We start from the raw sequence: 14,234 nt of genomic DNA, 5'->3' as shown, positions 1-14,234 counted from the left end.
TGGAACATTATCTCTGCCAAATCACTTGACCGCGCAATTTCTAATGTGAAATACCGACTTGGAAAATTTTCATTGAAGATAAATTAGCATAAGGTAATTTTATATTCTTCAAAAAATAAATGAACACCCATGTAACAAATAGCACTTATTACAGAATTTGTCTTTTGCGCAGAAATAAGTTCAGTCCAAAAAACGGGGCTTTTAAACTGCGAAATCAGTATGCAATCGCCGATTTAAAGAGTCTGATTGAGGAGCATAACGTACACCTCGAGCGCAGCGCCATCTGGATTTTCCTCAGATCTGACCTCACTTTCTCCCCGTCGATCGGCACACTAGTGAGGTTGAAAAAAAAACTAAACATTATTTCGGAGGTGAGCAAAATGGAAATTAAGGCCGAATTTTGAGTGAAAACTTTTTCGCTAATACAATACTTCCTTTTTTTAAAAGGAAGTAAAAAATGAAAATTAGGTCCCTGAATAGGAACAGTAATATTCATCAACTAAAAATGAACTCGAACACCTCACCTGATTTCTGCCATTTTTCTTGAAAATATTTTCCCTAAATTCCTGAGCGTTTTTAACCTACTTTCCCGTAATAGTAAACAAGAAGATTTGACTTGAACGAAACGAGACGACTGATTAAAATTAAATCAGAGTAACCGAAAAGAGCGGAGAATAAAATTGAAGAACAGAGAGTGATTTAAAAACACACACACACTATCTCAAATTAACGCAAAGACATTAAAAATAAAATAACGCGGAGTAATTATTTAAAAACAAAAGTCTGTAAAATACACATTCACTAATACTAATAATACAATACATGTACAGTAAAATTATAAAACACGCAACAAAATAAAACAAAACAGACGATAAAATAATGCACACACAGTAAAATAAACGCATTTTCAGTAAATTAAATCCAACGCAAAGGAATGTAAAAGAACCCGTACACGGTAAAAATGATGCAATCTATATATATATATATATATATATATATATATAAATGTTTGTCTGTATGTCATCCATGAACTCAAAAACTACCCGGCAGATTTGGCTGAAACTTTCACCGTTTGTTATTTTTGGTACTGGGAATGTTTATAGACCAGTTCGAAAAAAATCCGATCGATAGTTCCTTTTTTATTCCAATTTAAGTCACAATCCATTGGATAAATACGAATAAAATTATCGGCTGCAGAAATTAATTCGCGTGAAAGATCTCATCGATAAGAAGTTAGCTGTTGCCATTTCTCTTGAGTTTGAACAAATAAATTCTTTCTTTATTGTTTTATGGCTTTACATGCAACGGGGGGGGGGGGGGGGGGATTTAAAACTTTTTCGATTTGATATTTTTAGCGATTGATTGATCTTGCAAACTGCGTGAGTACAAAATTTGAGTATAGTCACGGCTTCACTTGATACCTGGACCGATTATTATGAAAATTGCTATATATATGTATTTTTCCACGGAGAAGGTGCTCATTGAAGCCACTCGCCACCAGGTGGCACTGCAGAGTAGCAACTTCTGCCCCGTTCAACCGATTGTCATGAAAATCAGTATAATGATGTATTTTTTTGTTGGCGTAGCAACGCGCGTCGGGTACAGCTAGTAGAAATATAAAAGACCGCAAAATAAACAAGCACGCGTACAATAATTATAGAACACACAAGAGTAAAGAGAACTCGAATCGCACACACAATAAAATTAGACTACAACGACAGGAAATACGAGGAACTTACGCGAAGAAAAACTCATCACTCGCGGAAATATGAACGTACAGATAGGTAAAAAGAAAAGAACGAACGTAGTAAAATTATACTAAAGAAGAAAATTAAACCCATTCACAAAAAGATAATGTAACACGATAAGATAGATAATGCCGATACTATAAAGAAAAACATAAGAGTGTTAAATTGAACTACTTACGTAAAGTAAAATTAAAAGCGAATTCAAACGGAAAAAAAACTCTCTCAGTAAGGTAATTCCACTCGAGGTTATGAGATAGCACACTAGAGTGAAAAAAAGACAGTAAAAAGAATTTATAGATAAATTGAACTACTTACAGTTATGCTCTGGCGGTAGAATGAAACCTACTCCAATAAAATAACCCCAAAAGCAGTAAAACTTGGGAACTCACAAATAGCGTAATTAAAGAACATGCAGGAAGTAAAATAGACACACAGTAAAATAAAAACACACAAACAGGAATAAGCACACGCAACTTAAAAAGGCCCCCCTCCCCCACACCCACAATAAAATTAGGAACTACGCGAAGAAGGACATCACACTCGCAGTAAAAATGACCTACACACAGTAATATGAAGAGAATGAACACAGTATAAATACACCACGTATTCACACACACAGAGAGAAGAGGGGGAAAAAATTAATGCAATATAAGATTGAAAATGTCGATTGTGAAAATAAAAACAAAAGAACAAGGAGAATATTAAATTGAACTAACGTACATTAAAAAAAACTCTCGGAGGGAAAATAAACGCATTCACAGTAAGATAATCTCGCACGAATTTATTAGACAGCATATAAAAGTGAAAAAAAAACTATGAAAAGAATTTATAGAGTACTAAATTGAATTAATGTACAGTTAAAGAACTTAGTAAGAGGGGGAAAAAACACGCAGAGAGAGATAATCCCCACACACATTTATAAGGAACATACAGGATGTAGTTAATTATAATAAAAATAAAAGAAAAAAAAGAGGGTTAAATCGAACTACTTACGTGCAGTAAAATTAACACACTAATAGGAGAAACTTAAACACATTCCCAATAAAATTACCACAAAAACATTATACTAATTGTGAGTGCCCAAATGTTAATTTGAGAATACGAAGGAAGTTAAATCGAAACTCAGGCACACAGTAAAATGAAAGAATACGGACAGGAAAAAAAAAACTCACATTGATGTAGTCCCACACATGCTGTAAAATTAAATACGACACACTCGCATCAGGAATAGCCTATACACGATAATAGGAAAACACAAGTAGGTTAGAAAAATATAATGAAGAAAAGAACCAATAAGAATAAAATTATGACACAAGGACAGAGGATTTAAACACACTAGAGTAAAATAATCCCATACACAGCAATAGAACAAGAACATACAGGGTAGTAATTAAATACAATGAAAAGAAGTGGTACCACACGCTTTAATTTCAAACATCATTCACAGTAATTTAATTTCAGAAACATAACACATTTCATATACCCTCGATGAACATAATTTCTGAAAAAGTTCCCCTCCCGAATAGTCTGAATCCGCCACTGTTTATATTTAATAGTTTTTAATAGGGAAATTGCGTGAAACCGAATGTTTTTACCCATAACTTTTTTTTCCAACGAACAAATATCGTCAAATAAAGTATTGGGACCTAAGTTCAAACCATCCTCTATCCATTAAAAAAAGAATCCTCAAAATCGGTTCGCTAGGTGAGACGCTGTGAGTGGACAAAAAAAAAATGCATGAAATTGTCTGTTTTTTTTGCCCATAACTTTCTAAAGAACAAATGTAGCCAAACAACGTAATGGGACTTAAGTTGAATCATCCCCTATCCATTAAAAAAAATCATCAAAATCGGTTCACTAGGTGAGACGCTGTGAGTGGACAAAAAAAAAAAAAAAAAATGCGGTATGAACTGATAACCGCCTCCTTTTTGAAGTCTGTTAAAAATTATATTAATCCCTTTCAAAGATCAGACAAGGTGGAGTAACTTCCCAAATTTTCATAATCCAATATCTGTAATAAAGACTCCAGACTCCTCGCCGGTTTTCGTGGAAGGAATTTAAACGTTCATTTTTAACGTGCACGAGACGGCTATCAAATTTAATTCCCCCAATTCGGCATTTAACAGCAAAATAGCTCATAAATAATTGTTTAGATTAAATTATTATTCATTTATTCCTTTTTAAATAGCTCCCGTTTTAGCTTAGAAAACACGATAATAGATGGCAGCACCATCTCTTTTTTCTATAGCAACCGACTCGAAAATCATTTTTAAACTAAAAGACAGAATTTATGGATTATTATCATGGGGAAAATATTTGAGCCCCTCCCCCCCTCGCTTTAAAACTTTGCATTTCGGGCGCCCATGTTTCAGGTGAAAATGGAACTTTTGACCACAGCTGTTTTTAACCCGTAATCAAACGCCGAATCGAATCTTTTTTCTTTTTTTGGTAGGCTCACTGCTTCGACTTGCTCCCAGCCTTCCATTTAACCCCAAAGTCTACGATTCCACTAGGATTGACCTACCCTCATCGAGTTTCCGAAAATTGTTACCACATATGAAGAGTAGAAGCTGTTTAAAAAAAACGTGAAAGTATAAGAATTTCCACCTCTTTCATGTGATCTAATCAGTGTTGCCAGTTCAAAAAATCTAAAATCCAACGTCATAAAGCACAAAAATTGCAGAAAATTGCAGACACGTGTTTCGGTGTTACAAGGAACACCTTTTTCAATGCAAAGAGGTGTGAGCTTCTGGATGAAAAGTCATCCGAGAATGCCCAACACTGTTGGGAATCGAATCACTTTTTTGATTTTAACTCATAATTTATCAAATCATCCAAAAATGTCCCAATCCGTTAGATCTTGATTTTTGGGAATCTTTCCACATCCTGAGGAACCGTTCTAATTTAGTTAACGATCTTACTGCAATTCCCTATTTTTCTTCTGTGTGGGCTTCTTTGTTAAAATTGGTTTAGTTTTTCTATTATTTTTATGTAAACGTCGTACATTTCTTACTTTTATTGTTTTCATTTTTTGCTTTCTTATTTCGTTTTTGTGATTAACTAATTCCAACATGTTTATCCTTCACTCTGTTTTTTTCCTGCATTTCTCCATTTGATACATTGCTTCCATACATAGTTTTTCCCGCTGGTAAATTTATTGCTAATTTATTCAGAGTGGTTTCATTTTTGGACTTTTTGCATTGTTTATGGGTTTTCTTGAAAAATTTATTACTTAACGGTTTTTTCCTGATGGAATTATATAACTAATTTTGCCTCCAGGTGTCATTTTATCTTTTTTGTTTTGTTTAATTTCTATTTTTTGATATTTATACTACCTCCTGTTCCACCGTGTTGCTTTTCTCGGATGACTTTTCATCCAGATGCTCACACCTCTTTGCATTGAAAAAGGTGTTCCTTGTAACACCGAAACACGTGTCTGCAATTTTTGTGCTTTATGACGTTGGATTATAGATTTTTTGAACTTCAGCACAAAGGTATTTATTCGTTATTACAGTGTTGCCAGTGTTTGAAAGATGCCTAAAAATGATTAATTTATCCTCATCGAGTTTCCGAAAATCGTTATCATAAATGAAGAGTAAAGGCTGTAAATAGAACTCTAAGGTTGCCTACCTTTTTCCGGTGCCTACGCAGGGTTGCCAGAGTCTAAAAGATACCGAAAAATGAGTTATTTACCCTCATCGAGTTTCCAAAAATTGTTGTCCCAAATGAAAAGTAAAAGCTGTAAATAAAACGCTGAAGTAAGGTTGCCTACATTTCTTTATCCGGTCCCCAACCAGGGTTGATAGGGGCTAAAAGGTGCCTAAAGAATGAGTAATTTACCCTCATCGTGTTTCCACATGTTACGTAAAAAAAAAAATATAGGTAAAAATATTAAAAAACAGATGGTATAGGGTTGCCTACGCAAAAGTGCTCCAACCATAGGGTAGCCCCTATTCTAAGCTTCAATATTAAAACTTTGAACAAGGAAACTCGAAGAGGGTAGGTCAAGCCTAGTAGGAATTCGCATTACCACATTCAGGAATTCAGTGACAAAGAAGAAAACGATCGAGTATCAGTTGTTCTGAGCCGTAAGCGTTTTTATTTCATGTAAAATTCCAACGCAATCACTTCTTTTTCAAATTCAGAAAATTAATTTCTTAACAAATACACAAAAGTAAGTTAAACTTTTTAGAAGTCGTCAATTAGTTTTGTTTCGAATTTTAAAGTAGATCACAATGGATGCGCGGTTACGCTTTGAGTTGAGTATTAAAAAAAAAAAAAAAAATGCGTAGGTCATCTGTATACAGAAAGTCATTCTCACGTCTTCATTACAATTCACGAATGTTAAATGAATCATAAATATTTTTAGGAAATTAAATACTTTTCAGCAGAAGTGTTACATCAAATATTTCCTGTGAGATTGGGGGAGGGGGGGGAGGGACTTTATTTAATGAAAATTGTACCGAAAAACAATACAGTACGCCCACTTACGTGTTAGTACATAATTTCAAAGTCACGGGGTGTCAATTGCCCCTTCTTGGCCCCTCTAAATGTCGGACTTGCTTTTCAGAATAATTTAAAAAAGGAAAACTTACTTTCATTTCCTGTTAATGATATTTTATGTAAGTGAATTGCACGAAATAAATTAATTTTCAATATATTTTGTTTTTGTATGCCAAATATATATTTTCTGTTGCTTTTTTTTTTTTTTTTAATATTTTTTGTATGGAAAGTCGATTTCTACTTGTCCCTGTTATCTGTAGAAAGAAAACTAAAATTATTTCTGAGCAAACAAAAAATAAGTTCACTTCTTTTTTTTCTTCAAAATTTTGAATAATATAATACAAAAAGTTCATTTTAAATCTAATTTCGATTAAAAATAAGTCTAATCGAGTATTTTTAAGTTTCTCACCAGCGGGTTGCGCTATTTCCTAACAAAAGTTAATGAACCCCTCAGAATCGCAATGAAATTTTAAAAAAAAAGGAAGAAATATTTACTCTCACAGCTACCGAAGCAGAAAAACATTGCAGCATATTTTCGTATTCAAGCTGTTCAAATTTTGATTCTGGAATCGATTTGAATAGAACGTCAAATTAGATACGTTTTCTACGTTTGATATTCTCTCGCTTCTTTTTTTAAGCAAAATAAAAGATAATAATAATAATACATGAAAACTGAATAATCATTAGTTAATTCCTTATTTTGGAATATTTGTATGTGATTGAATCGGAAAACAATCAGGCCTGATCGTCTGACTCATTTCTTTTTTCTAGTTCTAAACAAATTGTTTTGTACTTGTTTGCATATGTAATTTGTGTAGTGTAGCTTAGGTCAAATAGTGGGTTTACATATTTAGGGGCTCGTCACAATTTTTCGGATTCCCTTAACCTGACTTAAAAATTTTCCATGCACAGTTTTGATCCCTCGCAATGGAGTTGTTTCCTTCAGTCAAAAGTACTACTTTTAGTCACTGAAGTTGATATAAAGAGCAAAAAAACATAACATGGACCCAAAAAATACTTTCTCATTTTCAATACGTTTGATTTTTAACTAATTTTTTGAAATCTCGGATTTTTCAAACAAGGCGTGATCTTGATGTTGTTACAAGTGATGTATAAGGTAACTAATAAAGTTCTTGCCGTTTTTAATGATGGAAAAAAAGATGGCTTACTGAAAGTATAGCCTATTGTTTGTGCTTGAAGTAATCTGCATCGTCATCGAGGATCTTCTGCCAACGTGTCTCTAGCTGGACAATCCCTTTCAGGTAAAATTTGGGTGTCGTGGATGCAAAGAAAGCTGCGAGTGCTTTGCGCAGGTCTACTTCTGTTATGAAGAATTTTCCGAGGATAATTGTATAGGGATTGAAGAATGTGGTCCCATCGTTTGTAACTTGTTGGCGTAGGGTTACGGGGGCGTCCATTTTTTACGTGAGGCTTGAAAGGGGGAGGGTGTCCAGAAAAAATAACGAAACATCACATAGAGGGAGGGTTGTAGTAATATATCACGCGTATTTATTTTTTCTACAAACGCGCAACACTCAACCGACGCAGAGTGGTTCGATGAAACCGATGTGGATCAAAAGGAATTAAGTACTGTGCCTACAACTACAACTGAAGATGCTTAACCAGTTGTTGGCATGGAAAAAAGTCTTGGTAATCTGTGGTCCGAGGATAATCTACTTTAATATTTTTTTCGCATACCTGTCATTATATAGTCTTTCTTGTTACTATTGTAGTCTTTCATTATTAGATGATGCTTATACCTAAATTTTATAATATTTTTAAAAAATTAGATTTTTCATTGGTACTAAAAATACACGTGATATAGTAGGGGGGGGGGGGGGTAAGTCTTCAACCTCACCATGTATCACCAACGGGGGGGGGGTAAAAAATGCCAAAAAAAAACATCACGTGATTAATGGACGGTCCCACAGTCGAATACAAAGGATGGCACAAAGTCTCCCAACCAAGTCGCCAAATGGTATCCATGGCAGATGCAGTTACGCGCTATCCTGCAGGAAGAGTAGTCCTTTGCGTTTCACCAGTGATGGCACCTGCGTTTGCAATGCTTGTTGCACACGTTCCAATAAGTGTGAGTACATGGCCGCAGTGATGGTTTGGGACTCTGGAATCAGCTCGTAGTGAACAATTTGGCGACTAGTCCACCAGAAACAAAGCACGATCTTGTGCGGCATAGATGGCCATGCGATGTAAGGGGTCATTCAATAATTACGTAAGACGTAAGGGTTCCGTAGGGGAGGGTTTTTTTTAAAAATCTTGATCAGCGACTCCAGGACTTCATTATCCAAGGATAGTGGTCGTCCACTACGAGGTTCATCACAAAGATCCAAAACTCCAGATCTGAATTTTTGGAACTGTTCCCTTGCTGTACGTTCACCCATAGCACTATCCCTAAACGTTTGACACGTTCAACGAGTTGATGCAGCTGCTGAAAAACTTATTTTAAAATCATAAAGCAAAAAATACCGAACGAGCTTATTTGACACTTCTACACTGTTATAACCAGAGGTTCCAGACGAGTGAATATATTCCCCCTAAGGTGAAAGCATGGTGACCAAGGGTGCCGTACTGGCAAGGAAGTAAAGCAGAGGTGCGAAAGTAGCAGACAGTCGTAGACAGGGGTGCCAAAACAGCAAGCAATCGCTAAATGACTTGCTGGCGTATGCGCTTCCGGCATACATTCACCATTCAACCACTTCAATATGGCGGACGAATGATAGGTTGCACTACGCGTGGCTTCTACGTCTTTCACATTGAATGAAGTACACTATTGAATTAAATCTCAACTTTTGTAGGATAATTCTTTAAAATAACAAGTAAGTACAGCTTTTGATCACTTTGTAGCTTTTAGGGCTTTCAAACATAGTTAAAAGTATGTTTGATGCTTTTCAGTTACCGTTAGTCCGTTACGATACCGTAGTACCGTTAGTTGTTTATTTTCAGGTTACCGTTACTGTCGTGAAAATTCCATCATTCAAAACGCTACTAAATGTATCTATCATTATTTTCTTGAGTACTCGATAAGCAACATTTAATCACCGAAATAGTAACCGCAATGATATTTTCAATAATCAACGAGTGAGAACCTAAATAAAAATGATTCTTGTGCTTCGTGTAGCGAACGCAAAAAATAAAAAAGAAATCTCTCTCCGTCCATCTTTTTCTTTTGCATTTTCGTTCAAGTGTTTGAATCATTTCCTGTTAGCGGTTATTCGATAGTGTTAGGAATTTCTTTAAATTTTTAACTGTCGAAAAATTTTATGCGCATTTTATTTTGTTATTTTGATTGAAATTTTGAACGTTTGAGAAACGATTTTGTTTTTCCGTAACTTTAATATCCCAGAATATTTTTGGCTGTTCATGTAAATAATTCCATAAGTACATCTACACTTTACTTTCGGTGCGGTTATTTCTCACAAATGATCATTAACTTAACTATGATTATTCAAATAATTACTCGTCTTTAACTTTAAATATGTTTGTGACAACTCTTTGATACCAAATAAAGTCTGTAGATATTTATTGTTTTATTCATTTTTAATATTACTTTGTAAAAAAAACTCATCAGTACGCAGAATTTTTCACAAGTTTTTTACCGCCCCGAGAGTTATTATAATTATTATTATTTATTTTATTTATTTTTAAGAAAAGGATAAAAATTTCACAGGTCCGCAATGTTTTCCATTTGTTTTTACCGACCCGTGGGTCAAAAGAGGTTGAGAAACACTGATGTAGAGAACGATCAGATGAATTAAAGCAATGAGCACTTCTTAACTATGTTGAAAACTCTGAAATATGGTCAAATGCTGGAATTACAAGTTTTAATCATTTCCAGTACTGAATTCATGCAATGTGAAAAGTGTGCAAAACGTAGATTATCATGAATCAAAACAAAACTATTAAAAAAAGAAAAATACACAACTGTATTCAAAAACGCACACAATACGGGGGAGGGGGGGAGGATCTACAGTAAGGGTGCCATTTCTCTCTCCGAAGGTTCATTCTTTTCACCCCGGCTGCCTATTTTTTAAAAGGTGCCTGTTTTTCACCCTAGTTAGAGGTGCCATTTCGGCTCCGTATTAGGTGCCGCTGGTGAACAAGCGTTTCACCCCTGAAAGGTGCCGAATGCAACCTGTAGTTTTAACAGTGTATCCTACTGTACAGGGCCCACCAGAGCCTGATTACCGCAGGGGCATAAGGGGCACAGGCCCCTGCTCTTAGATTTCAGGGGGGCCCGAAATCTCCTTAATTTATCATGCTAGTTAAAAATAAATAATGATTTCACTCGGAATCTAGAGTATAATGATGTCATTGATATTTTTGCAAAAGCAAAGACAAGGAAAAAAATCTCTTTGTTGATAAAAATTGATCTCTTTGCAAATCCCAAAACCACTCCAAGTTCCGTCTGTATTTACTATTGAAAGTTATACCTTTGATATTTACGGTAAACTGGCAAAGTTTAGCACCATCTTATATAATTATCGTATACTATATCTCTTCTATTTTTTAAACGTTGTGATATAAGGTTACCACCAAATTTAAGATGGTTGCGTTAATACGCAAGTATCGAAATATTTTATAGCTTCAGAGTAAGCGGAAATATATGGGACGGGGAGGAAGGGACGAAATGAATTTCATGCACAGGTTTTCAAAAATCTTAGTCGGGCCCTTGGGACCCCCTAAAACACAAATGAGCCCCATGTCCAATATCAGAATGATCGGGCTCTGGGCCCCACAAGAGCTAATCTCTCCTGACAGGTGTTTGAAACAGGTGATATACTAACTTACATACTTGGCAACTGCTTAAACCAAGTGACACACGAATTCTGCACACCTGTCGTCACTTTTTTCAATGGCAAAGTAAAAACGGCAAGAACTTAAGTGGTTACTTAATACTTTGGCGCTACTCCACTGGCGAGCTGAATGTTTACGCTTGCTGTCTACTGCATTTACAGGTTATGATAATTCAGAAGCGAATTAAATATTGCGCTCTACGCTTGCTATCAACCATACCTTTGTCACAACATATGAGTAAAGAAGTGAATTTAATATTGCGCTCTGCGCTAATGGCATCAGTGAATGGTATTTCATCACTTGTGATATCATGTGAAGATGCGTGAAAAATGAAAGCGCACCGATTAAAATAATCTTTTAAAAATATTAAACTTTGTCGAATTTAAAAAAAAAATGGTCAGATCCTATGTTTTTAAGCATGTTCTTTCAGAAAAAACTACTTTTAAAATCTCGAAAACGACCCCATTGCGGCATGGAAAATCTGTTGCTGTTTAATTCCATTCAGCAATCGCGGCAATTTTTTCACCTGCTTATCTCAATGTAACTTTTATTATAAAAAATATACTGTTATGCTACTATTATGACTGCCATTATTAGAAACGATAATCCCAACGAGTTGGATCCTATCGGAATTTGTGATTGCAAAAAACATAATTTGAATTCAAGGCCTAAAAATCCAAACTAATGTTGTGTTTGTGTTTTTTGAGCAATCACGATTGCTTATTGCTTTCATTTGACTGTTTTTGGCGTCCTATCATTTTATTTTCCCACTGCCACCCTCTGAACCATCACCGTCGACCGGCTCCTCACGATGCTGCTCCTATAGCGAAAGCCGTCTCCAGGTTGCATCCAAGTCCTACACATACGCGCATACATACACAACTACACATACACACACGCATACATACATACATACAGACACCTACATATACACACACAAAAACATACACACACATACACACAACTACCCACACATTCATGCCTGCACACAGACACAAACACATATGCCCACACACACATACACATATCCCGCCCCATGCACACAAACACTCATACACACAGCTACCCACACACTCATGCCTGCACACAGACAAACATACATGCCTACACACACATTCACATACCCCCTACACACAAACACACATACCCCGCACACACAAACATACACGCCTACATACACACACTCGTGATTGCGAAAAACATAATTTGAATTCAAGATGTCAAAATTCAAATTAAATTATATTTTTTTTTTTCCTTTCTTTCTACTTCCTTTTACAAAAAAGGAAGTTTTGCATTCGCGAAAAAATGTTCACTCAAAAATCGACTTTTATTTCCATTTTGCTCACCCTCGAATGAATATTGAGTTTTTTTTTCGACTCGAACACACGTGGATAAGACCTAAGAACGTATAGACACGCGAAATACTAATTTTGATGATTCCCGAGTTAATTACGAGTTTTCTCGTGAGGTCTATTTGTACGTATTATGCATGTGTGTATTTGTGTCGCATAACTCAAGAATGGTATGTCCTAGAAAGTTGAAATTTGGTACGTAGACTCCTAGTGGGGTCTAGTTGTGCACCTCCCCTTTTGGTTGCATTCGGGTGTTTCTAAAGGGGTCTTTGCCCCCTTTTTTGGGGGGGGGGAAACAATATTACTTTCGATGTAAACTCAAGTGGTGTTATAATTTCGCGGACACTTGGCGATATATATCGCCAGTCTTTTAATCGCCAACTTTCGACAAATTTGGTGATTTTTTTTTTTTTAATCTGTTTTCAATTTGGCTACTATTGGTAATTTTTAGAGAGTAAACTATTGAATGACATTAAAATTGCCAATAATGGGAAAATGACATTAAATTGGAGAAAAAGGAAGTCATGTGATGCACACATCAGCTCGTTTTATTTGCGCACACGATTATCACAGAAAATTCTTGGATTGCTCTACAGTCGGGGCAAGCCTAACTTGCCAGCGTCCTGATGCTATAATTAGGATCTGCCTAGCCTCAGGGGCGGATCTAGAAGGGGGCCATAGGGGCCATGGCCCCTCCCAAAGCCTTGTGATTGTAGAATTTTTTTAAAAAGAAAAAAAGATCGAAAATATTATGAGAAAATAACAAAATGTAACACATGTTTTTTACATTATAAGAAATTTAGGCCTTAATTGGGAGAGAAATTATAACTCTCTCCTAGAAAAAGAACTATTATTTCCCAAATTTTACTCCTTCGTTTACATCGTATCTAGATTTCAACTTTAGACACTTGGATGTTCTCTAGATACTGTTGTCCTCAGAGTCACCTATTGCTCACGAGACCAAAGATAGCCTAAATTTGCGTATTTATGCTTTAATTTCGAAAATTTTCGGAGGGTTCTCACAAATCCTCCATCACTTTCTCTAATACGTGCAAAAATAGCTTAAAATTAGATTTTTAGAGCGTCTAAGGTAAAATATTAAGGAAGGGGGGATTCTATACACCCTCACTCTCCCTTTAGAATCATTCATTTTAATAATGTTTCTCGAGAGTTTGTTCAAAAATTTTGGATGGCCCCTCCCAAAATGATCGGCTAGATCCGCCACTGCCTAGCCTTCACAATACTGTCAGGTTAGGTTTGCCCCAAGTACAATACAGCGTTTCTCGACGCTTTTTTAACCTGCGGACCAACAAAAACCTTTTGAAAAAATGACCTGTGAGGTTTTTTTATTTTTTATTCTTTTTTTTTTTTTTCTAACCGACTCACGAACCGAACGTTAAAAACGTGTGAACGCTTGTCAAAAACGTTTGTGTTTCTTTACAAAGTAATTATATATAAATAAATAAACTTTTTTTGTGGTTAAAGAACTCAATCTTTTTTTAAATAAATATAAATTGTTGTAATAATTAATTCATAAATCCTCATACATACAGTAGCGAATGATCGAGTAACGCTGACGTCATCAACAATAACTCGTGCCTCGTTATAATAATTTAAAAATACTTTTTGGTAATATTTGACATTCAGGGAGAGGCTTTATTGCGAGAAGGCGTAACTGGATCCGGTAATTTGACTGTTTTAGTGGTAATACAGTCATTTTAGGATAATGCAGCAACGTAAGGGTTACTCCACTGGAGTTTGGGTGAAAATTTCAACAATCAGAATATCACCGTACAAGCAATGGCTTCGTTAAGATATA

The sequence above is a fragment of the Uloborus diversus genome, chromosome 9, assembly GCF_026930045.1.
Source record: "Uloborus diversus isolate 005 chromosome 9, Udiv.v.3.1, whole genome shotgun sequence".
Lineage (NCBI taxonomy): Eukaryota > Metazoa > Arthropoda > Arachnida > Araneae > Uloboridae > Uloborus > Uloborus diversus.
This window is presented reverse-complemented; position numbering follows the sequence as displayed.